We start from the raw sequence: 27,276 nt of genomic DNA on the forward strand, positions 1-27,276 counted from the left end.
CAGGGGTGCGGGAAGAAAATCAGGCGGAGGTGGAAAGAGCCGAGGGCAATGGCATAAACCAGACACCAGGCCATGGATAAAACAACGAGCATAGTCTCTCGAACCAAGCGCGCATTGAATACGAACTGTGCGACCATAATTCTGTACTCTGTCCAATTGATATCGCATGCCATGGAAATGTGCGATCCTCGTCCGCGAGCCAGGGGCAGGGATAGCTGCCTGTGAGGAACAAATCCTCATAAATGCGCAGCAGTAACACCCGCATCCGGGTGTCATTGGATCTCCTATTACTCACAAGTCCCTGCTATAATTAAAAAAGACCATAGGTTTGATAAGTGCCCTAATTAGTTCCATAAAAATGTTTTCAAAATCTTACATGAAATAGTAATGCAAACACTTGGTTTCCTCAATATAATAAAATATTCCAATTTCCAAAGAGTGGAAACTTGAAAACAAAGACAAATAAGGTCATGCTATTGTGATACCGCTAATGGAAATAAACTTTGGATAAGTTTTCAAAATATTTCAAGCATGACATTATGGAAAAATTTTATGACTAAAAAAACTTTAAAAATGAACACTTGAATGAAAGAGTTATTATACCAAGAGTAATTTTTTTAAATGTTAAATGTATAGTGATTTTAAAATCTTAGCCTACGACAACTTGAGACATTGCAAAAAAAAATAAAAAATCAACTATCAAATTGACACACGATGTAGGTGAGCTCAACCCATTGTAATGAAAACTTACACACCAACCATGAAATTAACACATTGTGGGGCAGACTCGATTTATTATAACGAAAAATTTAAAATCAACTATCAAATTGCACATAATGGGATCGGGTTGTTAGACAAGCATCGACACGAATCCTACAAAAAAAAAAAATTATATATATATGAAGGATACATAAAAAACAAAAATTGAAATCTTGAAAAAAAATAATAATAACAAGTAATAAAACATAAAAAACATACAAAAAAATCAAATATAGAGAATATATAAAAATGCAAAAATTCAAATATTGAAAAAAAAATAAAAAATAAAAAATAATAACAAGTAATAAAACATATAAAAAAAAACATGACAAGAAAAAACAAATATAAAAAATATATAATAATGACATTAAAAAAAAAAAAACTATAAAATGCAAAAAAAATTAACCATACCATGTAAAAAAAAAAAAATATATATATATATATATATATATATATATATATATATATATATATATATATATATATTACAAAATTACAAAATAAAATACAACATTAAAAATAAAAAATTTTAAAAAAATAAAAAAAATCTCTCGCCCACTCCGAGGCCCAATCGACCAGGGGTGGAAAGGGGACGATTCATGACCAAAAATAAATTAAATATCATAAAATATATAAAATAAGACAAAAAAAAACAAAAAAAAACCATAAAAATGTAAAAATAAAAATAAAAATCAGAATTAACTTGAAAAAATGAAAATTTTTAATCAAAAAAAAAAATTATTATAATTTAAAAAAAAAGTTAAATAATTACCATAAAATAAGAATAAAAAAAATTCAAAACAATTTAAGAAATAATTAAAAATTAAAAATAAAAATAAAAAATCATAGCAATTAAAATAAAATATAAAATTCAAAACAATTAAAATTAAATTTTTTTTTTAAAAGATTACCACCTCCTCTCCCCTCGCTCCCTCATCCCAGCCCCCCTCTTCCCCTCTCCTCTCCCCCTCCTCCTCTGCCCATCCCACTCGCTCCCTCGACCCAGCCTTTTCATCCCTCTTCCTCTGCCCTCCCCACTCGACCCTCCCCACCCGTCGGGCCCCCAGCCAGCGGCCAAGAGGCCGCTGGCTGGGGGCTCGGGCGGGTAGGGAGGGTCGGGTGGGGAGAAGCGGGGCTGAGGGAGAGGGGACGACCGGGGATGGGGGAGGGGAGAAGGAGGGGGAATGGAGGGCTGGGGGAGCAAGCGGGTGGGGTGCGGAAGGGAGGAGAGGGCAGGAGGGGGGCTATGTTGGTGAGGGGGGTGAGGTTGGGTTTGGGTAGAGCAAGGGGGTGGGGTTGGGGTTGGACGAAGCGAGGGGGTAGGGGGTAATTCTTTTTAAATTGTTTTTTTTTTTTTTTAATATTTTTTTTCAATTTTTTTTTTTATTATTTTTTTTAATTTCAATTTAATTTTTTCAATAATTTTTTTTTTAATAATTTTTGTTATTTTTTAATGTTATTTCTTAATTCTGTTTTTTTGTAATGTTTATTTTTTATTTTGTTTTTAAATTTTTATAATTTAATTTTTTTTATTTTCTTTTATGTTATTTCTTAATTTTTTTATGTTATGTTATTTTTTTATTTTTATAATTTTAATTTCAAAAAATAATTCTTAAATTTTTATTTTATTTTATTTTTTATTTTGTTTATTTAAATTATTTAGTTTAAATATTTTTTAATTTTAATTTTTATTGATTTTTTTTTCTTAATTTTTTTGGTAATTATTTTAAGTATTTTTTGAATGAAGTTTTTATTTTTTATTTGTTTTTTTTTTTTAACTTAAAAAAATGTTTTTAGATTTTTTTTTAGTTTAATTTGTTTTTCTTTAAATTATATATTTTTTATTTTTATTTTTTTGTTTTTCGTTAATTTTTTATTCAATTTTTTTTTATGAATTAATTTTGGTTTTGTTTACATTTTTATAAGTTTTTTGGTTTTTTTTCTTTTTTTTTCTTTTTTTTTTTAATATATTTTTTGTATTTGATTTCTTTTGTCATGTTTTTTTATTTTTATTTTTATGTTTATGTTTTATTATTAACATGAAAATCAACAACATTTTAAAAAAATATCCCAACTTAATTCATTAGAAAATTTAAAGTGTAAAAACTAAGCCCTCTAAACAAAAAAGGTTGATGCTCATCAGCGCTCTTCAAAATCAAGATGAAAATCACTAACAAAAAAAAAATGTTTACACTTGATACATAAAAAAAATTGTAGTGTCAAAAATAAGCCCTTTAAAAAAAATTGTTGATGCTGCATCAACACTTTTCAAAATTAGCATGAAAATCACTAACATTGGAAAAAATATGTTCATATTTGATACATAAGAAAATTTAAAGTGCCAAAAATATGCTAAAAAAAGTGTATTCTAGCATCACCACTTTTCAAAATCAGGTGATTTTTTGCTACCTCAAAAAAACGGGTACCAGTCCACTTTTTCATTTGATCGATAACTATGTTTCTAGAAAACATAGATCTAAAAGATGGAATATTTTGGATTGATCATAATTTTCCCATTATTTTGATTCATAAAACTTAAGAATAACCAAATTATGTGGGAAAAGGAGTGATGAGTGAGCTTGTGGATCCATTTGTAGACTATTTGAAATATTAATAACTTGTGTACTTCCCCATATACAGGTATCAAACAAGTGTCCATGGACAACACCCTCGCCATCAATGGCACACATGCTCTTTGAGGCTTAATATCCCCACTTAGCAGTGCTCATACCTAGGCTCCCCTACAACCTCATTAATCTGTGTACCCATGCAAATGCAAAGTGTTCCAAGGCGGTGGCCTTCCAACCTCTAGAAAATTACTCTCCACCCTGGGCTGGCGCACTCGTCATACTCACCTCCTTATTTGCCCGCCAGAAGTCTGGTTATAAGTTTTGGCAAAGGGACCAGACAAATGTTCAAAATATCTCTTTAGAAGCACGGTTTTTCTTCATTCTTGTGCAGTGCTTTCATTGTCTGCAGTGATTGTTATCACACTCTAATGGTCTATGAAAAGGGGCATCTTCGTCGTGGGGGAAAAAGCAAAGGTAGACACCCACTTCTTCCATGGCATGGTTTAGGAGTTGACCAGTTTGATGTCAGTATGGCTCATCACTACCAATGCATGGTGGCAGGCCTGGAAACCTCAGAGCTTTGCAACATGGGGGGACCACACATGGGCTTAGTGCAACACGCTCAAATTTCATCTTTGTGATCATGAGGAGGTCTCCTTGGTGCTCAAGGCTTATCCCCTCAGCCTAGAGTTCTACTTGGATCGTGCTAAGGTGGTGATGAAAGACATGGCCAGGGCCCTAGGCCTCTAGCTGCACTCTCCCACCACATCTGCTACCACCTCCTTATCTCAGAGTCCGGCTGTCACTTTGGAGCATGACACAAAAATTCTTAAATGTAGTGGCAATGGTCATCCTCCTTGCACAAGACATCAACAACAACTTCACATGGATCTACCTCTAGATTAGGACATTCCCTCCATGTCAGTGACTCAAGCATAGGTGTTATCCCCAGGTCAATTGTTTATCCTCAATCGAAAGCCAAAGATTACTATGGCCCAACACTTATTCTGAAAGAGGTTCTTCAGCAGCATGTGGAGCAACAAGTTGAATCAAACAAGGTCTCTAAAACCACTTAGACATCTATGCTTTCATACTTCTGTTGTTTTCTTTACTTGTCTTCCTGTACTCAAACTGTGGGAATGACGACTTCAGTCTTTCTATTAACCTCAAGCCATCTTCTTTCATCTATGCACCTAGTTCTCTAGCTCAAGCCAAGTTTTTGGGAAATTTTGGGGTTTTTTTTCCTCACATCTTTTGGGCTTTCATGATACAACTAATTGTTGTAGTTTTATGGCTCAATCACCATTATGATGTACCCTATGCAAATTTGATGCAATACAAAGTATATTTACTTACAAAAAGAAAGTAACTTGTCTACTTTAATAAACATTGGTGAGACTCAACAGTTTTTGAAATGACAATGTTTTTATATGCTTTCTATTGGACTAGAACCCTTGTGCTTTAACCTATTAATCAAGGTTATAATACCCTCTAATAATAATAATAAATAATAATATAATATAATATTAAAATATAAGTAAATAAATAAAAGATAATAATAATAAATAAATAGTAAACAATGAAGAGAAGATAATAATAGTAAATAATAAAGAAAATATAATAATAAATAATTAAGAGAATATAATAATAATAAATAAATAAAATAGTAAATAATAAAATATATATGTGTGTAAATTGAAAAAATAATAAGAATGAGTAAAGTTAACAAAAAGTAAAAAGCAACAAAATAAGAAAGAGTTAAATTAAGATATTTTTTTTGTAAACTTGGCAAGAATACATCTTCATCATGTCCAATATATCACCTCGATTAGGGCAGGGAGTTGAATCAGTGGAGTGCCTTAACACAACACTCAATCATCGTATATCCAAGACCTCGTGGACTAAATTAAGAGAAATATTAAATTAAGTAAAACTTAAAATAAAGAAATAAAAGTTGGCATGTTGTCACATGGAATGTGTTCATGCAGATCCCTTTCCATTTTTTGGTCTATTTAATGGACGATGAGGAGGATGAGATTCGTCTATTCTCTTGGGAGAAAAGTGTTCTCTGATAGTAGTACGTTAATTGAGGGCTAGTTGTAGAAAGATTTTGTGTAGCTAAACCTACGGTTGGGTGGAAAGTCATCCCCAAAAACTTAGTTGCAGTTAGCAGAATTCAAAGAGCATTCAACTCCAAAATCCCAAGGAATATCGTCAATACAGGTAGGTCGTCTCTACTCATGTTTTTCGAAAACTCTATGTTAAATAGTTGAAGAGTTGTGTTGATTATTAATCACATAAATTGATGTAATTATTTGTATATTTTAAATCGAAATTGTTGCATGTGGTATTAGAGCAAGGTTTTAACACTATTTAGACTTTTGAATTTCTATATTCTTATATACTAATAACTATAACTGGTATTTATTTTATAAATCTCTACTTTACATGTAAAAAATCTCTTTGACTCTTGATAAATCCGAAATTAAAATAAATCAAAATCTTTTTGATCCCAGTCCAATAGTCAAAATTCATTGTTGGTCAAGTTAGCCGTTGGAGGCTCTGCTCAGTGTATTTAACATGCTAAACTGGATTTGTTTTTTCAATTTGTCCTGATGATGAACCACACTGGTTGGTTCGAAACGTGTCGACAAATAGTATTTCATGTGATTTTCACCGAAAAATCTTTCATAAACTTGATATGGATCACAAAAGCCTCAACTCTACAATTAAAATAAATCTATATTAAAAATATAATAAACTTATCATCATAAATTATTATTCATTATAATTTTTTTTTTTTTAATTTTCACTTAATAAAATAAGCGTTTTTACTTTCGAAACAATAATTCTCGAATCTATTTTTATATATTTAATTATTAGATAAAATTGTGCCAATCTCACTAGGACACTGAACTTACGAAACTATGCTAAGTTCACTAGGAAACCGAAACTATGTAATCGTGCCGAGCTCACTGGAAAGAGAATCCGAGACAGGTGAAACATCCAACCATTGGACAATTGGACAATTGTTTTCATTTCAAAAAAATAATAATAGTTACCATGGAAATTAACTCACAAATCTTCTTATACATATTTGAGTTATTAAATAAAACATAATTATTTATCATCGAGTGTTATATATGTAAATATTTTTCATAGATTTATGAGTTGAAACGTCATTCCCACCCTTTTGAGTGAAGCAAATTTTTTGTTTTATTTAGGCTTTAGATTATGTTTCTTGGATGAGTTACACTAAAGTTGTTCAAAAAATAACTATATTTGGAAAGATCTGAGTCTGAAAACTTGTTCAAACCCTTCTTCTTTTTAAGCTTGGATGAGACTCAACTAACGATACTGAAATTTGCAATCAACTATCTCGACTCACTGTTCTCTACAAGTGTCTTCTCTTTCTATTTTAAAAACTCTCATAATTTTATTTATATGAGTAACTGAAAATTACTAGTGATATAATTAAATTCCATAGTTATTTTTCTGTTAACTTTTTTTCTTTTTTTTTTTCTTTCGAATTGATAATTTTAACAATAAAATTAGATAGTTCCTCTTTCTACTATTTGTGCCAACACCTCAGCCGAGTACCCACAAACCACCAATATATAAAAGTGGTTAAGTTAATTTTATTTTTTTTTGTTTAAATAGGAATAGAGGAATTAAAAATTATTTTGTATTAATACGAGCTTAGATCTATCTAACTCCGGATCTATCATGTGTTGAGAGTGATCAAATCCCTCTAGGTGCAAATCTTCTTTTTAGAATGTGGAATTTAAAGAAAGGTTTGCACCTCGGGAGATTTGATCCCTCTCAATGCATGACAGATCCGGAATTAGATAGATTTAGGCAGGTTCAGTTGAAGCCAACAATGTCACATTTTTAGATTATCATTATTATGTATGTGTTTGAGATTAACTTCAAAATTCGCATTATGTTTTCTTTGCTTGGCATGATTATAATGTTTTTGAATGTTACAGTTGTGTTATATTTTTATATGTGTGTTAAATTGTCTATTAGTAATTAGTTGGTGATGAAGAATGGAGACAATCTTGTTAATAATTTGCAGGGGATTGATATTGCACATCTATTTCATTTAATTTTAGGTATCACATCTTCTGAGAACTAATCAATTCCCTTGGTGATGAAGAAGGGAGACAATCTTGTTAATAGTTTGCAGGAGGATTTGATACTACACATCTATTTCATTTTATTTTAGGTATCACAACTTCTAACAACTAATTAATTCCCAATAGTGTCCCTCCAAGTATTACTAAATATACCTTGAACAGTAGCTTTAATAATTTATTGCGTCAAGATTACTCTTGAAATAATTTATTTCTTTGCTAATGTTTGAAATAATTTATTTCCTTCAAGAACATTTTGATGATTTTTGATTTATAGTCTATTCAACAAAATCAAGAAATAATGTATTTTTTTTTTTTAAATGAGTGGCTAGAATTATAAAATATTTACATTATTTGTTTCTCCAAACAATTATAACATCTCCTTCCAGAATATTTTGATTTGTTTTGAATGTTTATAAATATATATTTGTCTCTTATAAATATTATGAATACATTATTATATGCAATTTTCTATTAGTAATTTTGAATATATGTAATCCTTTGTTAGTAATTAGTTGGTGATGTAAAAGAGAGACAATCTTATCAAGGATTAATTTGCACTTTGTAGGAGAATTGATTTTGCGCATCTATTTCATTGTAATTCTAGGTATCACAACTTTTAACAACTAATTAATTCTTAATAGTGTCCTTTTAGGTATTACTCTATATCTTGAATTTTTTTTCCTTAATAATTTACAACGTTAAGATTAACGTCTAATGCATCTAATGCAAGCAATCAAATAAGATTAGAAAACAACATCTACACTGGAATCAATGCATCTAATGCAAGCAATCAAATGAGATTAGAAATCAACATCTACACTAAAATCAATGCATCCAATGAAAGTAATCAAATAGGATTAGAAATCAAAACCTACACTACAATAAATGCAGCTAATGCAAGCAATAAAAAAGGATTAGAAATCAACATCTACACTGAAATCAATGCATTTAGAGCAAGCAATCAAATAGGATTAGAAATCAACATCTACATTGAAATCAATGCATCTAGTGTGAGCAATTAAATAGAATTCTAAGAAAACATCATCTACACTTAAATTAATGCATCCATTGCAAGAAATATTCTTCCCTCTCTCTCCCTTCCATCTAATCTTGAAAGTCTCAAGATTAAAAACGTCCAATCCATCTAATGCGAGCAATCAAATAAGATTTAAAAACAACATTACACTAAAATTAATGTGTCTAATGCAAGCAATCAAATAAGATTAGAAATCAACCTCTACATTGAAATCAATGCATTTGGTGCAAGCGATTAAATATAATTAGAAATCAACATCTACAGTAAAATCAATGCATCTAGTTAAAGCAATCAAATAAGATTAGAAATCACCATTTACACTGAAATCAATGCATCTATAACAAGCAATCAAATAGGATTAGAAATAAACATCTACACTGAAATAAATGCATCTAGTGCAAGTAATCAAATATAGTTCGAAATCAACATCTACACTGAAATCAATGTATCTAATGCAAACAATCAAATAGGATTATAAATAATCATCTACATTGAAATCAATGCATCTTGTCAGGGAAAATTTTAAGAACCACCCTAAATTTATATGTATAATAAATGGGTGAATCCCCATGATACATAGGAAAAATGGGAGGTGATTTTATTAATAATATAATATGTATATATAATTTTTTTGGCGAATCTCTCACCAGATTATATTATCTTGTAAAGTCGTGGCGAATCTATCACTGAATTATAAAATCTTGTAAGATCTTCGTAAATCTTTCACTGAATAATAAAAAGTGAAGTCTTGGCAAATGTTTTGTTAAAGTATGAAACCATATATGATAATAGGAAAACATATTCATTAAATTGTAATATACTAACATACATGTTTGGAAAAAAGAAACATAATTTTCTCTTCCTACAAACAATGTTGCAAGTTTCAGTGGCCATGTTTGTCAAAGTTCTCACTGTACACTCTTTCATGTCCTTCTATTAGTTTTGATAATATTCCACAACAAAGTTCTTGTAAGTGTTGATCTTGACCACGAGTTCTGTCAAGGTAAGAGAGATTAATCTTTTCTCTACCACTTTTGTCAAGCTATCAAATTTCTTTTTTATTCCATAGAGTCTAACTACGAAATAAAAAAAATAAACAAACAAAAAAACAAACATATTTTGTACCACTTTTGTCAAGCTATCAAATTTCTTTCTTACTCCAACTGCGAAAAAAAAAAAAAAACATTTTGTTTATGCCAACAAGTAGCAAGCCCCAACTATATAATATAAGAAAGTAGTAGGTATCCCAAAGGCCTGAAGGGGATCTAATGGAAAGAAGTGACCGTTTTCAGAAGCCTTCCAATCAATATATTAATATATACATATAGATTTATTATTATTTAATTGGAAATCTTAAATTAAATAATAAAATTTAATTACGTCTCTCTCAATCTAAATTGCTTATTAGCATAATTCACTACCTTTATACGTCTTGCATTTTTTAACAACGTTGTAACATGTGGATTAATTTCTTTTTTGGTGCACAATCTCCGCCTTTTAGGACAATATGGTGCACTAGCCCAACCCCTACAGATCATGACGACAAATTAAGAAAAGCAGAGAAGATGAAAGGTTGTACAAACCAACCTATTTTTCAAGCACTGGCCCAACCCCTACAGATCATTACGACAAATTAAAAATAACAGAGAAGATGAAAGGTTGTACAAACTAGCATATTTTTCAAACAACTAATCCAACATCAGTTGCTACCTAACTTTTTCATGAAGATATCATATTGAGAACGTTTGAAAAATGGTGGGAAATTTGGGCACTGACTATCTCTCTTCTGCGAGGGTGATGTGGAAAGAGTGATAAGATTTCACTGTTTTGAATTTTTTGTTAAATGAGAAAAGCTAATATTAATGGAGATATTGGTATTTTTTACTAAATTTTGTGAAGTGACTAAATGTAGTTTTAACCATTCACCTTAAGATGTTTTTTATAATATAATTTCCTAAGTCTATTTAATATCTTCATTATCATAAAAACCAACCTATATCCATCTTAACTCCACTTCTACCACTCTTGGAGGGAAATCTATTTATCCCTCTCAACACTTGGTAGACCCGGAATTAAGATGGATCTAATCTGATAGAATTTCCCTTTTAAATAGTCTATACTCACATGAATACCATGATATTACCATGGGTGAATACCATGGGTTATCATAAACCTGGAGCTTAAAAACTACTATTAGTAATTTATAAAAATTAATAAAATTAATAATTGAATTTTTTTTTTAACCAAATTAAAATGTTAAAGTGACATTAAATTACAAGATCCATTTTTACCATTGATTTACCCAGCCTGAAGATCAAATATTTTTTCACTCTATGCTAGTTTTCATATCATGATATTTGATCCCTCCCGAGGCTTAGTAGATCCACAGTAAAGATGGATCTATGCTGGTTTAATTCCCCCCTTTAAATAGCCTACATTCCATGTGAATAACATGGATCAATACCATGTGCCATCTTTTTTTTATTAATACTAATATTATGGTTAATAATGTTTTTTTTGAATGAAATTAATAATAATTTGGTCTATGGTATTTGGCCTATAGGCTTCACCTAAATATAACACATTTTTTGAATGTTCTTAAATATAATGTGACTTCTGGAGTTAAAAAATATTAAAAAAAAAAAAAAGTTTTATTTATTTACCATACCTCTCGTTTATTTATATTTTTATTAATTTACTATACCTTTTTTTATAAATATGGTATTTGGCCCATAGGATTCACTTAAATAAAACTTATTTTTTGAGTCTTCTTAAATAGAAAGAGGGTTATGGACTAAATATAAAAAGAGGTTTTATTTATTTACCATACCTCTAGTTTATTTATATTTATATTTATTTACCATACCTTTGGAGTAAGTATAAAAAGAGGTTTTATTTATTTACCATACTCCACTTTATTTATATTTTTATTTATTTACACGTAAATATAAGGTGACTTATGGAGTAAATATAAAAAAATGTTTTCCATTATTTTTTATATGATTATGACTAAACAGATGCAAACTTGGAATATGGCAAGAACATTATTCAATCTTTAAATAAACATGAAAATAAGAGACTTGAATTTTTAAATAAAATGAATTATTCTTTTGTGACCATTTGTTCCAAGAAATAAGGTAATTTTCTCGAAATTAACCCCAATACCATGAAATACGGGAAAATGAAAGAAAGAAACCTTTTTTAACTATCATAAATACCTATTCTTGAAAATTAGGGCGAATGGAAGGTTGTAACTCCTAATTTCAAGGGCTAAATTTACTTTTTTTTACTCTCTCCCTTAAAATAAGGTGGGCTAACCTCCATACCTAATTTTTTTATAAAATAAATTTGAGGCAATTTGTAACAATGTACTGTGATACAAAATATTCACCCAATAAAAATATAAAACCCCTTAATTTCGCCCAAGGGGGGAAATTCGCCCCTAAAATTTTCCATGCATCTTGTGCTAGAAATCTTCTTCCCTCACCCCCCACCTCCCTCCATTTATATCTCTCTCCCTTCATCTCTCCTTCTTTGTCTCTCTATCTCACCCGCCCCCTCCAAACACACATGTTCTCTCTCTCCATATATATCTATCTCTCCCTCGCTCCCTTTTCTTCCCTCTCTTCACTTCCCATCTATATCTCTATCTCCCTCTACCTTTCCTTTGTCTCTCTATATCACCCCCAAAGCACACACATTATTTCTCCATATTTATCTATCTCACTCTCCTTCTTACTCTCCCTCTCTCTCCCCCTTCTATATCTCTTTCCTCGTGCTCTCCTCTCTCCTCCTCTTTCTCTGCCTTATCACTCCCTCTCTCTCTATCTCTCTCCACTTTTCTTTCTTTGTCTTTCTTCTTACCTACCTCTCTCTCCCCCTCCAAATTCCTCCTTCTCCCTCCTCTCTTCTTTGTTATGTCCTCTCTCTTTTCCTTCCTCTTTGTCCCTTTCTCTCCCACCTCACTCTATCTCCCCCCTCTCTCTTCTCCCTCCAACTTTGTCACTATCTCCCTTCCTCTCTCCTCCCTCCTTCTCTCCTGCCTTCCTTCCATCTCTCCTTCTTTGTCTCTCTATCTCACCCCAAAACATACACACTTTCTCTCCATTTCTTCCTTGTCACTCTATCCCTCCCTCTCTCCTCCTCTCTCCTCCTCTCTCTCAAGTCCTCTCTCTGGTCCTTCCCCTCTCTCCCTTTCTCTCCTACCACCCTCTCTCCCCCCCCCCGTCTCTCTCTCTCTATCTCTGCCCTCTATTCTTATCACTATCTCCCCCCCCTCCATCTTTGTGTCTCCCTCCCTCTTTCTCTTATCCTTCTCCCCCTCTCTCACTCCTCTCTTTCTCTCTCTTCATTCCTCCTCTTCCCTCTCCTTCATTGTATCTCTTCCTCTCCCTTTTCAATCCCCCTATCTCTCCACCTCTATTACTTGATGTATTTGTTCTTCCCTCCATATATATCTAGAGTTAATATATATCATGATACATCAATATATATTATAATATAACAGATTTAATATTATATTAAATTTAATATTGCATTAATCCAAAGTTATTAAATTTAATAATATTAATATTATAATATATTAATATTAATATTAAATATAATATTCATATTCATATTAAATATAATATTCATATTCATATTATAATATCAATATTAGATTTAATGATTATTTTTACATGGCACGATAACAAATATTATAATAAAACTACATTAAATTAATATTTTTAAATATTACAACTTTGATGTGAAAATATTTGTCTTTAAAGATTTTAATATATCCCTAGGATATGACTTTTCCTTTTAACGATTCATTTTGCAAATGTTTAGTTAAAAGAAATATTAAAATATTTTGGAGCAAGATTTTCAATTTTTTGTGTTGAATTGTAGGAATTTATAGGGTAAGTTCTTCAGATAGAACACCAAAGGAAACCGCTCACAAACGGATCACAGATCAATACACCAGTATTCTTGACGTGGTTAAAACCCTCAAATAGGGAAACAGTCCACGACCTGAGTCAACACGGCCACTTCAAGCAATTTATTAATGTAGAAGAAAAAAAATTTACATAAGCTTCTATCATGAACGATCACCTTACAAATGACCCTCCATGCTCTTTAAATAGAGATCATGGACCAATCGGGTGTTAAGCCACGGATCAAGTGTTAGTAATACCGAGGAGAGAATGAACCATCAAATCGCTTCATGTCTAGAACATATCGAAGTGATCATCGGATTGTAAGTTACAAAAATACATAGTAAATAAATACACTTTACCTAACTCTACACTAGACCAAGTTATACTTAACTATTTCCTATGTGTCAAAATATCCTAACATCCCCCCTTAAGAACAACTTGGGATAGGATTGAAGGATGTAAAAATATGAAACAATAAGAGAAGGAAGGAGGAATTAAATCCTATCCCCCTTAGTGACAACTTCCTGGACTCTAACCATAAATCAAAGTATAGTAAACTTTGCCTCTGTGAGAGCCTTTGTAAAGATGTTTGCAACTTGATCATCGGTTGTACAATATTTCACTTCAATAACATGGTCATGAATGAGATTTCTGATGAAGTGCATGTGTAGTTCAATGTGTTTGTTGTGCTGATGTTGGACTGCATCTTTGCATAGTTGAATGGCACTTTGATTATCACACCAAAGTGTAGTCGGATGTTGCTGCTGAAAGCCAAACTATAACAGGATCTGACGAAGTGACAGGGCTTCCTTACTAGCTTCTATGACGCCACGATACTCTGCTTTTGCTGAATAAAGATAAATTTCACTTTGTTTCTTGCAAGCCCATGTAATAGGTCCAGAACCAAGAGTTAAGAGATAACCTGTAGTAGACTTCGAATCATCAACATCACCAACCCAATTGGAATTAATGAAACCAACCAATAGAGGAGATGCTTCTGTGCTGTAATGAATCCAAAACTGAATTGTACCTCAAACATAATGAAGTATTCTTTTAGCTACTTTCCGATGACTTTCATGTGGATTTTGCATAAACCGAACAATAAGGCCAACAACAAAGGAAAGGTCAGAATGGGTATGGGTCAGATACAAAAGTCTTCCTACAAGTTGACGGTATAAGGTAGCATCAACTCAGGGGAAGTACAAGTGACTGAAAGTTTGTCTCCATATTAAAAGGGAAAAGGGGCTGGCTTACAGTCTTCCATGTGAAAGTGGCGTAGAAGATCACAAGCATACTTGGAATGGGAAAGGGAAATACCTTCATTGGATTGAAAGACTTGAAGACCAAGAAAATAATGCAACTGTCCTAAGTTTGTCATTTCAAACTGCTTTTTAAGGCTGGACTTCACATGGTTTATAAGGTTGGGATCACTACCTGTAAGGATAAGATCATCAACATAAAAAACAAGAATGATAAGAGACTTACCTACTTTCTTGGTGTAGACAATATTGTGAGGGTGACACTTAGAAAAGCCAGTATCTAAAAGAAAGCTATCCATTTTGGCATACCAAGCCTAAGGGGCTTGCTTGAGACCATAAAGGGATTTCTTAAGCCAACATACAAGGTCGGAGTTTGTTTGTATAAATCCAGGAGGTTGTTCCATATATATTTCTTCATACAAGTCCCCATGCAAGAAGGCAAATTTAACATCCATCTGATGGACTTCCCATTTGAAAGAGGCAGCAAGGGAAAGAACAAGGTGGATAGAGTTCATTTTGACAACAAGGGAGAAGGTTTTAGTATATTCAATGCGTTCAACTTGTGAAAAACCCTTAGCAACAATAAGAGCTTTATGTTTATCAACTTTTCCATCTAGTCCAAACTTGGTTCTGTAACCCCATTTGCATCTAACAAGTTTTCGTCCCTTTGGAAGAGGAACAATATCCTATGTATCATTTGCCAATAATGAATGATATTCTTCATTCACAGTTGTGTCCCAATCTGGATGGCCTGAAGCTTCTGCAAATGTGTCATGATCATAATTCGTTGAAGCTTGAGTCAATAAAGAAGATGCTCTATTAAACTGAGAACACGTGCGACATTGATATATAGGATCACCTGCAAGAGCACCTACTGCATCTCGAGTAGCACAGGCCCATTTTGGAAGCTGAGGAGCTGAAGGAGGATCCCGAGAAGGTGGGGGAGGATTGTCATCCTTGTTGTCATCATCTGAAGAAGAAATATTTTTAGAAGTAGAAGGGATATAGAGAGGTGGCACATCTGTCGAACTAGGCTCGTAGGCCGATATATTTTCAGCAAACTTTACATCTCTTCTAATGATAACATTTTTGGATTTAGGTGGAAGAAGTCTATATCCTTTGAAATCTTCAAAATATCCAACAAAAATACATTTTTCACTCTTAGGTCTAAGGCTTTATGTTTCTCATCTGGAATATGGGCCCATGCTTCACTTCCGAAATATGCAATATAATAGTTTCAACTTGGGATGATGGAACCATTGCTGCCTGATTCTGGATTCAGACGGTTGAAAATATGAATGGCATAGGAATTGATAAGACCCAACATTGTTTTTCATTTATGAAAGATAGGCAAGGGGGGAATGTCAGGATGGATTAGGTCGTTATATACCTCAGTTGGCTTCGGTCAATTAATCACAAGATATTCATAGTGTAGAAGTGTCTTGCTACAAAAATGTCATCAACAAGGAACGACAATGAGGGTGGTTCTGGTCCTAGAAGCTCCGCCATGGTGCGGGGCATGTTGGTGTTGAGAGCCTAGTTGAGGGCTACTACAAGCAAGTGATAAAGGAAATCATTAAAGAACTAAACGAAAGCATGGCAGTAGTTTATGCCCAACTGTCCAGGTTGGGCAAAGATTGGGAGTGTATACATAAAACAATGGAAGGTCTGCGTGTGGATGTTCTGAGCGTCCAAAAAAAGGTCGACAACATAGAAATCAAGGTGAAGACAGCCACGATGGGAGTTTTAAAGGAGGTGTTTGGGGTTGGGAATTGATCAGCCACCAATGTTTATTATGTCGAGGAGGTTGTTGTGAGGGTTCTGGTAGAAGAAGAAGATGGTGTTGATGTCGTTGCTGAGAGGGCCCAAGAAGAATAAGAGATCAAATTGGAGACCTGAACACGTCTGTGGGAGAGCGTGCGGGTGACGAAATCGAGACTGGAAGTAGCTGATATTATCTATTTTATGTTCATATATGCAATATCATTGTATAGTCTACAATGGAACTTTTTGGAGAATATATAGCTATAGTCTTTCCAATTGAATATATGTAAATAATAGGGATAGCAAGAAGGTCCATACTCAATGTAATGAAAGGAAAGATGCAGATAGAACAAGTCTGCTTTTTGTAAGGGACCTAGCACGTTTCTAGTCAATTTAATGAAAATGTTATCCATTTCTTAAGAAAGAAAAAAAATAATGACACTTCCTTGAGTAAAGAGAATGATAAAGACATTAAACAAAAGAAAGCTCCAAGTGCACATATAAATGCATAAAGATAATGTACAATAAGTAATTTATAGAACATTTTGGTCATATGATGATAACCACAAATACGAAACCTTCAATCTGTAGTTGTTGGGAGGCTAGTTATGCATGGTAGGAAGAAGGATACAAAACTATGTAGTAAAATGAATATACAAAAACATTGTTAAACATGGACCATATTAAGCACATAATTTATTGTAGTATGTAAGGCACTAAATGAGTAGTGAAATATTATTTAAAAAAATAGACACCTTCTTTTATTACTTTAGGAGTATATATAAACACAGTGTTAGGAAATAGGCATTGAGTGTTGTTTTTAACAATTATGAACGCATGAAAACAAACAAATACGAAGCAAGGGACACAAAGTTTACACTTATGAAACTGATGAAGGGGAAATTATATTAATTAACCATTCACATGTGTAGCTATATTGTACAAATGGTTTCTTTGTTGAAAATAACAACAAGAAATGCTAAAAATAGAAGTGCTAAAAATAGCACTGCTATAAATATCATTTCAGGATACATTCCAATTTTATTTAGTCCCTAAACTAAACTTGAGAATTAAAATTTGAATTTGATCTTAGCAGTTGTTTGTAAAATAATTAATTAATTCATATTGAGTTAATTAGTTGGAGAAAATCAAACATGAAATTTATGTGAAGACATGCAACAATTTTCCCTTTTGATTGAGGAAGTTATCCCTTGATTAAAGTGATCTGGATGAGTTGTACTTTGAGTTGTAATTAGTTAGCTCAGTTAACTGAGTTAAGTCCAGTTAGATTAGTTCAAACAGTTTGTTGAACTGATTGTGAGTTCAATTAGTTAATGCATGCATGCATGTAACTACTGCACTTCAGATAATTGAATATTCTCTCATAAATAACTCATGCATGTCAGTTCAGTCAGAGACCCAGTTGAGATCAGATGATGGGACAATGTACTATCAATGGCAGGAATATTCCATTAAGGATATCTCTTGCATGCAGAAGGAATTCATTCCTTGAGGATTACACAATTATTTCTGAGTTTTGATGAGTGTGTGATGTGGGAATTCACACAAGTGGCAGCTTTGGACCCCAGGAGAAACTGCGCAAGGAAATAGGAGGCTTGTAGGATTGGAGGAAGACATATGTTATGTCTATTCAATCTGTGAACTGTATTGATGGATTGTACTAAGAGCTGAATAGCTTGTGAGCTAAAGCTTTGTGTAATCAGGACATATTTCCACTTGTATGATAATAAAGAGAGCGGGGTTTTTAGCTGAGGCTTTCCCCAGAGTATTCTTCTGTGTTCATGTGTGATTGATTTCTCATTCTCTATTATATGTATTCTATTTGATCTTGTTCAAAATCAATTAAGATTCTGCAAGTTTGTTTGTAGAAGTAGATCAAGTATTTTGCTTTAGTATATTGCATTATCAGATGATCTACAGTGGGAAATTCTACATTCTTTATCTAACTATGGGTGACCATAACAACTATGTCATAATAAGGGAACTAGGTCAACCATCTCCATAACTATCTCCACAATATCTCCATGAATCTCTCAACTAATATTCATCCCTAACATCTCTGAATTCTCCTCATCTCTCACCCTATGAACCCCAGATCACTAAATTCTCGAAAGGCCTATAATTTGGGCCTTCTACTATTTTGGGATAATTTGCCATGTTCATCACCATTTTGGCCAAAAAGTGAATACATAGGAAAACTTCACTAAAACACTACCCTGGCACAAATTCTGAGACTGCCACATGGGTTGTCAGAGCATCTTCCAAATCAGTGAAGTGAGCCACGTGTTCATGTTGTTGCCACGTGTCACCTGTCACTTGCCACGTGGCAACTTCCATTTATCATTTTGGCCACCCAAAAGGGCCAAATATAGGTGCCACATGTCACTTCATTTAACTACCACATCATCTATCTACCACCTGGCACCACATGTATTGCCACCTATCTGGGGTCCACCTACATGCTTAGACTGGGAAATATAGTATTTGGCCTTTGTAGGGTGATTGTCTTGGTGCATCCAAGAATGCTCGATTGTCTAAATATATTGGGAGAGGATCGTATGCATTTCAATGGCTAGGATACATTTCATGGCCCAGATATATTGAAGTTTGGATATCTGGATGTTTTGAACCTTTATTGAACTATATTCATTTGAAAGTCGCTTTCTTCATCATTCCTGAGTGTTTTCCTAAGTGTCATATACCCTTGAAAATATCTTTGAGAGGCCTATCTATCCAACCACTTTGCATGCTTATTTGATCAGAATAACTGAAGATAAATGCCTACAAAGCTAGGTTGTCCAACTAACTAAATTTATGAATTGCAACCTTCACTTCAATCATGAATATTCAACAAACTCCCCTTGAAATTGACATTAATGACTGAACTTTGGCATCAATGGCACTACAGTTGACATCAATGACAACATATGTGCAACATCTTTTGCAAAGAATATTTTGTTGAGTGTATCTATCCTTTGCTTAGGAATGATGTAATTAACCAAAATTTACACTTACTTATTGGCCTCAACATGTGCTTGGTGGTTATGTATTTTCTTTTGATTGATGCTTTAACATTCCCTATTGCTCAATGTTTGAGTGGTAAGGCTTCTGTAATCATTGAGCACTAAACCCTTTTCTTTTATTAGATAAAACACTAATAATTGGCATTGTTGATCCTTTTCTCAACAATATAACACAACCAAAGTCTCACATGCTAATTAATGCATTTGTTTCTATTTTGAGTTCTCTTCTTGCTTTGCTTGATGAAACTAACCATTATTTTCTTAATGAGGCTAATATTTCTTCATTTGAAAAATTGACATTGATCTTATCTTTTATTTTCCAAGAATAGGGTCATTGAACACATGATCCTTTGCTTGATGAATCGGGGCATGGTTAATCTCATTGTTCTCTTCTTTGATCATGATCTCTACTTAATAGATGGATCATTTATCGTCTATTGAGGTTGCATCCCTTTACTTAGTGGATTGTCCATTATTCAAAGGCTTATATTTCTCCTTTATAATATGTTAGATAACTTGAACTTTATACATGTCACTTTGTTTGTAATTAGGTTGATCCTAGGTCATGCATAGTCCATGTATTGGATGGACGAATGATCTACCCACTAGTGGGATGCTATCACCAAGATTGTGTGAAGCTTGGTCGAGGATAGACATCCCTTGGGATAGTTTAATTCCCCCAAAAGTGGTTTCCATCCTCAACCACCCCCCCCCACCATGAGGTTTGAAACTGAGACCTAGTGGGTATTAAACACCACTTAAACCAATTTTTCTATACCTCATCGGTAACCTTATGCATGTTTACTGACCATTATATCATCCTTGCTCATCGAAGAAAGATACTTAGTGAAGGTCTTCACCCTTTTGCTTGATGTTTTTATACTTAATTAATTTTTAGTCATTCAATCTATTAAAAAAACACATTTTCCTAAAATTTATTATTTCATACAAATTAAGAGGAAGGGCATGATGGGTTTGATGCTTTAAAGAAGGCCACCACGAATTAATCCCATGTACCAAGGAAAATTTTAAGGATAAAAAAAATATTTTAAATTTTAGAAACCTTAGTGAATCTTACTTGTCCTTAATATGCAAAGTGTAAAATGTTAGGCGTTTTTTGTTAAAAAAAAAAAATCAAAGTTCTAAGCATTTCATATAGTTTCTATAAAATTTTGGTGTTTTTTAAAGTAAAATAATTTATCCTATAGAATTTGGGCTAATCATTTTTAGAAAAACTTGAAATTATTGAATCATTTTTAGAAAAAGCATGGAAAATTAGCTCATGGGTGAAATTTAGCCCCTAAAACTTGTATTGTCTTATACCCTTCATAAAAATTATTACCAACATCAAATATGTGACAAGGGTCAACCCCTTAAAAACACAAGTAGAAAACCATGCCTTAACACATCTCATCGTACATTCTCCATACCTATTTCGTTTGAGGATTAGATGTTATAGACAATACCTTTACCAATGGCCTATAGTCTAGTATGGGGAAGATGTTGTCACATTACATAATATTATGCTAAAATCATTTAAATAAGAAAAAAACTATATATGTGTTGCGTGTGTGTGTGTGTGTGTGAGAGAGAGAGAGAGAGAACATTAAAAAAAAATAAACCTGCCTAGATCTATCTTAAACTTGGATTTATCAAATATCGAAGTGAATCAAATTTATTAACGTGTTATTTTCTACACCATTAATATGAACAAAATTAATACATGACATGGAATAAATGATAAAAAAATTGGTCTCTCAAGATGCCAATTTAAAATGAATCTAAATTGATTTAATACTTAGTTTGCATGTTTTCCCACATTATAATCACCTTTTTACTCCACATACATATTTTTGCACACAACGATTTTATTTTATTTTATTTTTTAAGAAAAAAAATTCTATTTGTGAGAAATAAACAAGGTTACATAAGTATATGCTTATATCATTCTACTAGCCCAAGGTCTCTGAGTAGTTCAACCTCACCACATTCGACACAAAAACCTTCTTTTTAGTTCTTACATAAATCAATAGATTAGGGTTTGCTAGTCTCCTACCAAAACCATACCCAAATGGACACAGAGTTAAATTATCCCATAAAGGGTAGCCAGATGATGAAAAAGGTCCAATAATAACTGTTAGCCTCCTATTACAATAGGTTTCATATTTCATGATTGACAGTGGAAGTGCCAAAAATGTTCATCTTTTCCATGCTGCAAAAGTTCCATTTTTGAAGGATTTCACAGTTAAGGGAAGGCCAAACAGCTTAATCTTGGCTTCCCTAGGTTTAAATTTCTTGTTTTAGAAATAGAGAATGAATATCTGTCCAAACTGTTTAATCTTGGCAGATTGTTAGATAGGTAGAGAAGCTAGGGTGCTCAACAGCTTAATCTGAGCCCCTGGAAGTAATAAGGGTAGATTTAGATAGGAGGATAGTCAAAAGAAAAGAGGATAATCTGGGTTTGCTAGTCCAAGTGCACCCATCCAAAAAGAAGAAAAAATGTTAGGTGTATTAGGCTGGGTAGGTAGTTTGAGGTTGCGGAAGCAGGATTTTGATCACCTCATGTATTATCAATCAGAGCTCATCTCATCAATCACAGAAAGGTCAAAGCAGATGTTTAATGGCAGAACTATGGAAGCATGTCTAATTCCCCTTCACTCCCCCTAAAAGTTTCTCACTAACACCCCTTGAGGACTTTGGGATCTACCCAACCAGTCCTACTTGCACTGCATTCTTGAGAAAATCAAGTCAAGTTTTGGCTTTCCTCAAAGATAAGAAGCCACATTTCTTGTGTAAAATCACTCCTCCACATTCCATTCACTCCTATGTCTAAGTTTCAGTTCACAAACTTAGCCTCTCCCCTACACTTCACCTCACAAACCCATATTAACTCCTAACTCTATTATATAGCTCCCTAGCTACTTTCCCACCCCTATTGCTACAAAAAACTATATAAAATTCCAAAAAATATTATATACCCTACCCTATAGCATTATAGCTATGTATATATAGTTTTGGGAAATAATAGTCCATTTGGGACTATTATCAACCCTTCCGCATCCTAACTCCGGAGTTAACTTAACATTTGGTTAAGTTAATAACCTCTTTCCCCACTCCTCTACCCATCAAAACCTTACAATTCTACCCCTCCTCAGTCATTTTCCCAAGGTTAATGTTTAAATGTTTTCATTAAACATTAAATTATCAGTTCCCCCCGCATAAACCCAACCCACAAAACCCACATTTCCAAAGTTTTTTGACCCCCTTGGCGCATAATTATTTTAATATAGCGGGAGGGTCCCGCGCCTAACTGCACGCCACCCGATCGCCCCGCCAACCGTCCGATGGCCAGCACTCCAGATCCAAGGGTGGGCGGTCAATTTGAAACCCCGATCTGCCGGAGGTTAACGTCCGGGGGATGGGCGGTTTCCCTGCCGTACCCCCGCCACGTGTCGGCCTCCCGACGTGTTCGGAGGCCCCTCCCCCAATACCGCCTATGCTCAAAGGTGGTGCGGGGAAAACCGGATACCACCCTCCGTCCCCTGACGTCAGCAACCACGTCATCTGTGACGTCACCACCGCGTCCCCGCCGCTGCTCCACGTCATTGCCACTTCGTCCGCCCGCGTCCACACCTTGCCACCGTGTCACCGCCACGTCAGCGCCCGTGTCAGATGCCACGTCATCCTGTCGTACCCGGGACCCACCGATGACGTCATGCTGACGTCATCGCAGAAAAGCGCCAAAAGCGCTAAAAGTCCAAATTTTTATAAAAAAACGTATGTTTCGACCGTTTTAACTCATTGTTATTGGTCGTGTTGGAGAGCTACGCACCCTGTTTTGTGCCATTTTACCTCCAGAATTCGAATTCAAACAATTGAGCCGCCGCCACCTGCAGATTCGACGCCATTGCTCGCCATTGAACCGGCTCAATTCCCCTCGGCAACTTTAACCAGGTATTTGCCAAATTTCACCCATCAGCCCTGTTTTTCACCGTTTCTCCTTTTTAGCTGCTTGAATACCTGCAAGTACCCAAATTAAAGACACCTCATGCACCTAAATGCTGCTTAAAATACATTTGATAAACCCCAGCTAAAAACAACCAGGTGAACCTGTGCCCACCTGCAATTTCACCATCAAAAAACGGTTTTTAAGTTTGTATTGCCGGTAAATTTTCGTGTTTACCATGCATTCACCCCTTTTTCCAAATCCTCTGCAAAAAACTTCACTCCTTCGGCTAAACTAATCCTCTTTCCCCTCTGCATTTTTCCCACAGTCCCTTAATCCACAGAATTCATTCAAGAGAAGAGAAACCTATCTATAATCTGCAGAAATTTACCTCTTTCATCATAATTTCAGACAGTCAAGACTACTGCTTCACTTAACTCAGTTTCAAACTCATTTGCAAAATCTCAAAAGCAGCTATCCTCAGTTTGTTACTGTCCTACACCTCACTTCCAATATAAGCTCAAAAAGTCTCAAAATGGCCACTCCAACAGCTCTAAGTATCACTCCTATGAACCCACCAAACAGAGAGCTTGAAGCCATGCCTCTTGCTGATAAGGATTACCTCATTCAAGACTTAGTTGGGAACAGAAATCACTTGCAGACCTTCTGCCAGTTGAGAAACAACTCTCTAAACAACTGTGACATGTATGGCATATGGGAATCTAATTTGCTTGTTTACTTTCTTCCCTCTGTTAATATTTTTCCTGAGATCATCCACTTATGTGTTGAGAACTATGAGCCAACTCAGAGAGCTGTTAAGTCTCCATCTGGGAGAATACTTTTTCATATTACTCCTGACTCCATCAACTAGATGCTCAACTTCAAACAGACTCAACTATTGTTTCCTTTCTCCATGAACTATTTGCTGGATGAAGGCTCCAAGCTTTCCAGCCCTGAGATTGCAAGAATTACCAAGACATTCATGAGGGCAGACTGCCAGCCTACAGGGCCACCTCCTTTCCTTTATGTCCATTTCAATGAGGTGGGCAAGCTGCTAGTTGATATGATCTCCTATGTGCTAGGTTTCAAAACAAGTGAGCACATTGATGAAACAGTGTTGGTCTTATTATCTGCATACAGTCCAGGACAGCCTCCTGCTTTCAAGTATAATTATGCCAAGTTCATAGCCAACAAAATACATGACCAGCTAGTAAAACTGGATAGGGAGGGAGTCTTTAAATATTCATCATATATCTATCATTTGTTCATGTATTACCAGTCTAAATGCTTCCAATGCCCCATCAAGAAGTTGGATTCTAAGGGTGAAAGAAGGTCTGTCATCTTTTGGTCATCAGTTTTCCATGAGGTTCAAAACTCTCCATTTTCCTATTGTGAGTTCATTGACCAATTTGTATACCCAGTCTCTTGTCTCCTAATGAGATCCCCTCCTCCTAGATTGTCATATGACATACAGAAGACCTTGCAGTTGTCCAAGAGTTACAAAATAGGTGATTGGTATCTCTATCAAAATCACACTGTCATTAGAATCTATGGCTGTGAGCTCTGTCCTTACAGGCTCCCAAGATATGTACCAATGAGACTGTTTGCCTTGGAGTACTATAGGCAACTCATTAATTCTGATCTCACTCATTTTCATAGTGCCAAAAAGAAAGCTCACCTGAAATTCAAAGACCATCTAGGCCCCTTCATTATGAACAAGAAAGAAGGTTGGCAAGATGCTGATCAAATATTGAGGGACAAATATAAGTTAAAGAGGAGCTTCTGGTGGGTCCCTTATGACTCGGAGGGTTTTATCAGTGCCAGAAGAGTTAAATACAAGCTGCTGGCCTATGACCATTGTAAATTTCCACAAATTGAACAATATGCCAACCAAGATGAGTGGCTGCAAGACACATTAGTTGAGGAATTGACCCAAGAGGAAATAATGAAGAAAAATGTCAAGGATTTAGAAAAAACTCTTGACTTGGATTCTTTGCAGCAAGTAACATTCAAGTTGCCACACCAAATAGGAGAAGGCACATCTGCTGCTGCAGCCACACAAGCCGCCCAGGGACCATCTACATCAGCAACAGGTACAGCAAAAGGGAAATAGGTATTGGATGCAGAGCAAGAAGTGAGCGCAGAGCAGCCTGCTACTTCAATGGAACAATCTCAAGGACAGGCTCCTCCACAGCAAATAGAGGCACCACAAGTGCCTGCTTTACAGACTCCTGCCCATGAGGAAAGAGGCAGAAAACAAGACCGAGAAGACTCCACACCTTCTAGTGGGTCTACACAGCAGCCTGAAGCTAAAAGGCAAAGAGTTGATCCTCCATTTGAGGAGGAAGTCAGTGAGGAAATCCTTGGAAGTCCAAGGAGAGACAGAGAAGGGAGTCAACAAACACCTACAAGCTCTTTCCAACAAGAGCAAGACAGACAGCATGGCATGGAGGTGTCTTCCTCTACACAGCAAAGTAAGAGGCCAGCTAGCATCAAAGCCACCTTTAAAGAAATTAAGGCTCAAAATGAACTATTAAGAGTACAATTGTATGACCAATTTCTTAAGGCAACACCTGCCAAGCAGGAAAGGTTGATGGCAGCATATGACATCAAAGAAGAAAAGATGATTCTCAGCCACTTCAAGCCCAAGGTTCAGCAGCCTCAGACAGCTGCAGACTATGTCAAGACAAATTTAGAGGTCCTGGCCAAGGACATTCACCCCATGGATCAAATAGAGTTACATAAGCAAACAAGGGAAATGGTCTATGCCACACTGGCAGACAAGGCCACACTGGCCCATGAATTGAAGGAATCTTTGAAGAACACAAATACTCAACTTGATTTGGAAAGAATGTCCTCCACAGCCAAAGACAACAGAATTAAAACATTGGAGGACATTATTGTGGACCTGGGGCATGATCCTAAGAATCCCAAAGCTATCAAGGCCCTGATGAAGAAAAAGGAGCATGATATTGCTACACTAAAAAAGCAAATGAGGCTGTCCTCAACTATGCACCCACAAACAACAGAACTGGTGCAAGAGAAAGAAGCTGAGGATACAATGGACCTGTTGATGCAAATGAACCAGAGAATAATTCAAATGGAGGGAGAGTTGGAGAGAGCACTGCAAGGCAAGCAGGGAGAGTCGACCTCCCAGCCACCTCAAACTGCTCCAACTGTTGCTGCTATTCCACCTACACAAGCAGCAGTGACCCCTCCTATTATTCCAGCAACTACAACAGCTACAGATGCTGCAGCGGCAACAACAATAGCTCCTGAGTCTAGCATGAGCATGGATGAATTGACGAAAGTTGTCAAGGAGCTAGAGCTTCAGGCGACAGAGATAAAAGAGGCCAAAGAAAAGTTGGCCGATCTAGAAGGAAAATATGATAAGTCCAAGGTGACAGTAGCTGAAAAAACAAGAGAAATTAAGGCCCTGAATGACAAAATAAAGGCCTTGGAGAAGGAGCTGAATTTAGAAAAGACTCTAGCTGAAATAAAAAAGATTTTGTGGACCAAAATTGACCACTCTATCACTAGACAATGGAAATCAATCCGAACTGTGCATGAACAGATTGAATTAATAGGCCTAGCCCAAATTGAGAGTCAAAAGGCTAGAGCAGCATTGGGAGATATGCCTGAGCATGCTAGCAGAATGATTCATTTCCTGAACACTCACATTAAAGAGGAGTTGGTAGCCTTAGACATCAGTAACAGGACATAAACTGTTCTAATAGCAAAAAAGGTGTGGACCCTTAGAAGTTTTGTGCAAAGTTTGGAGAGAAAGTGTCAGGAAATGCAAGCAGAGGTAGATGATTACAAGCTGAGGATGGGAGCATT

Source organism: Pinus tabuliformis, chromosome X (genome assembly GCF_031772625.1).
Source record: "Pinus tabuliformis cultivar Carrire ecotype Pingquan chromosome X, CPIR1, whole genome shotgun sequence".
Classification (NCBI taxonomy): Eukaryota; Viridiplantae; Streptophyta; class Pinopsida; order Pinales; family Pinaceae; genus Pinus; species Pinus tabuliformis.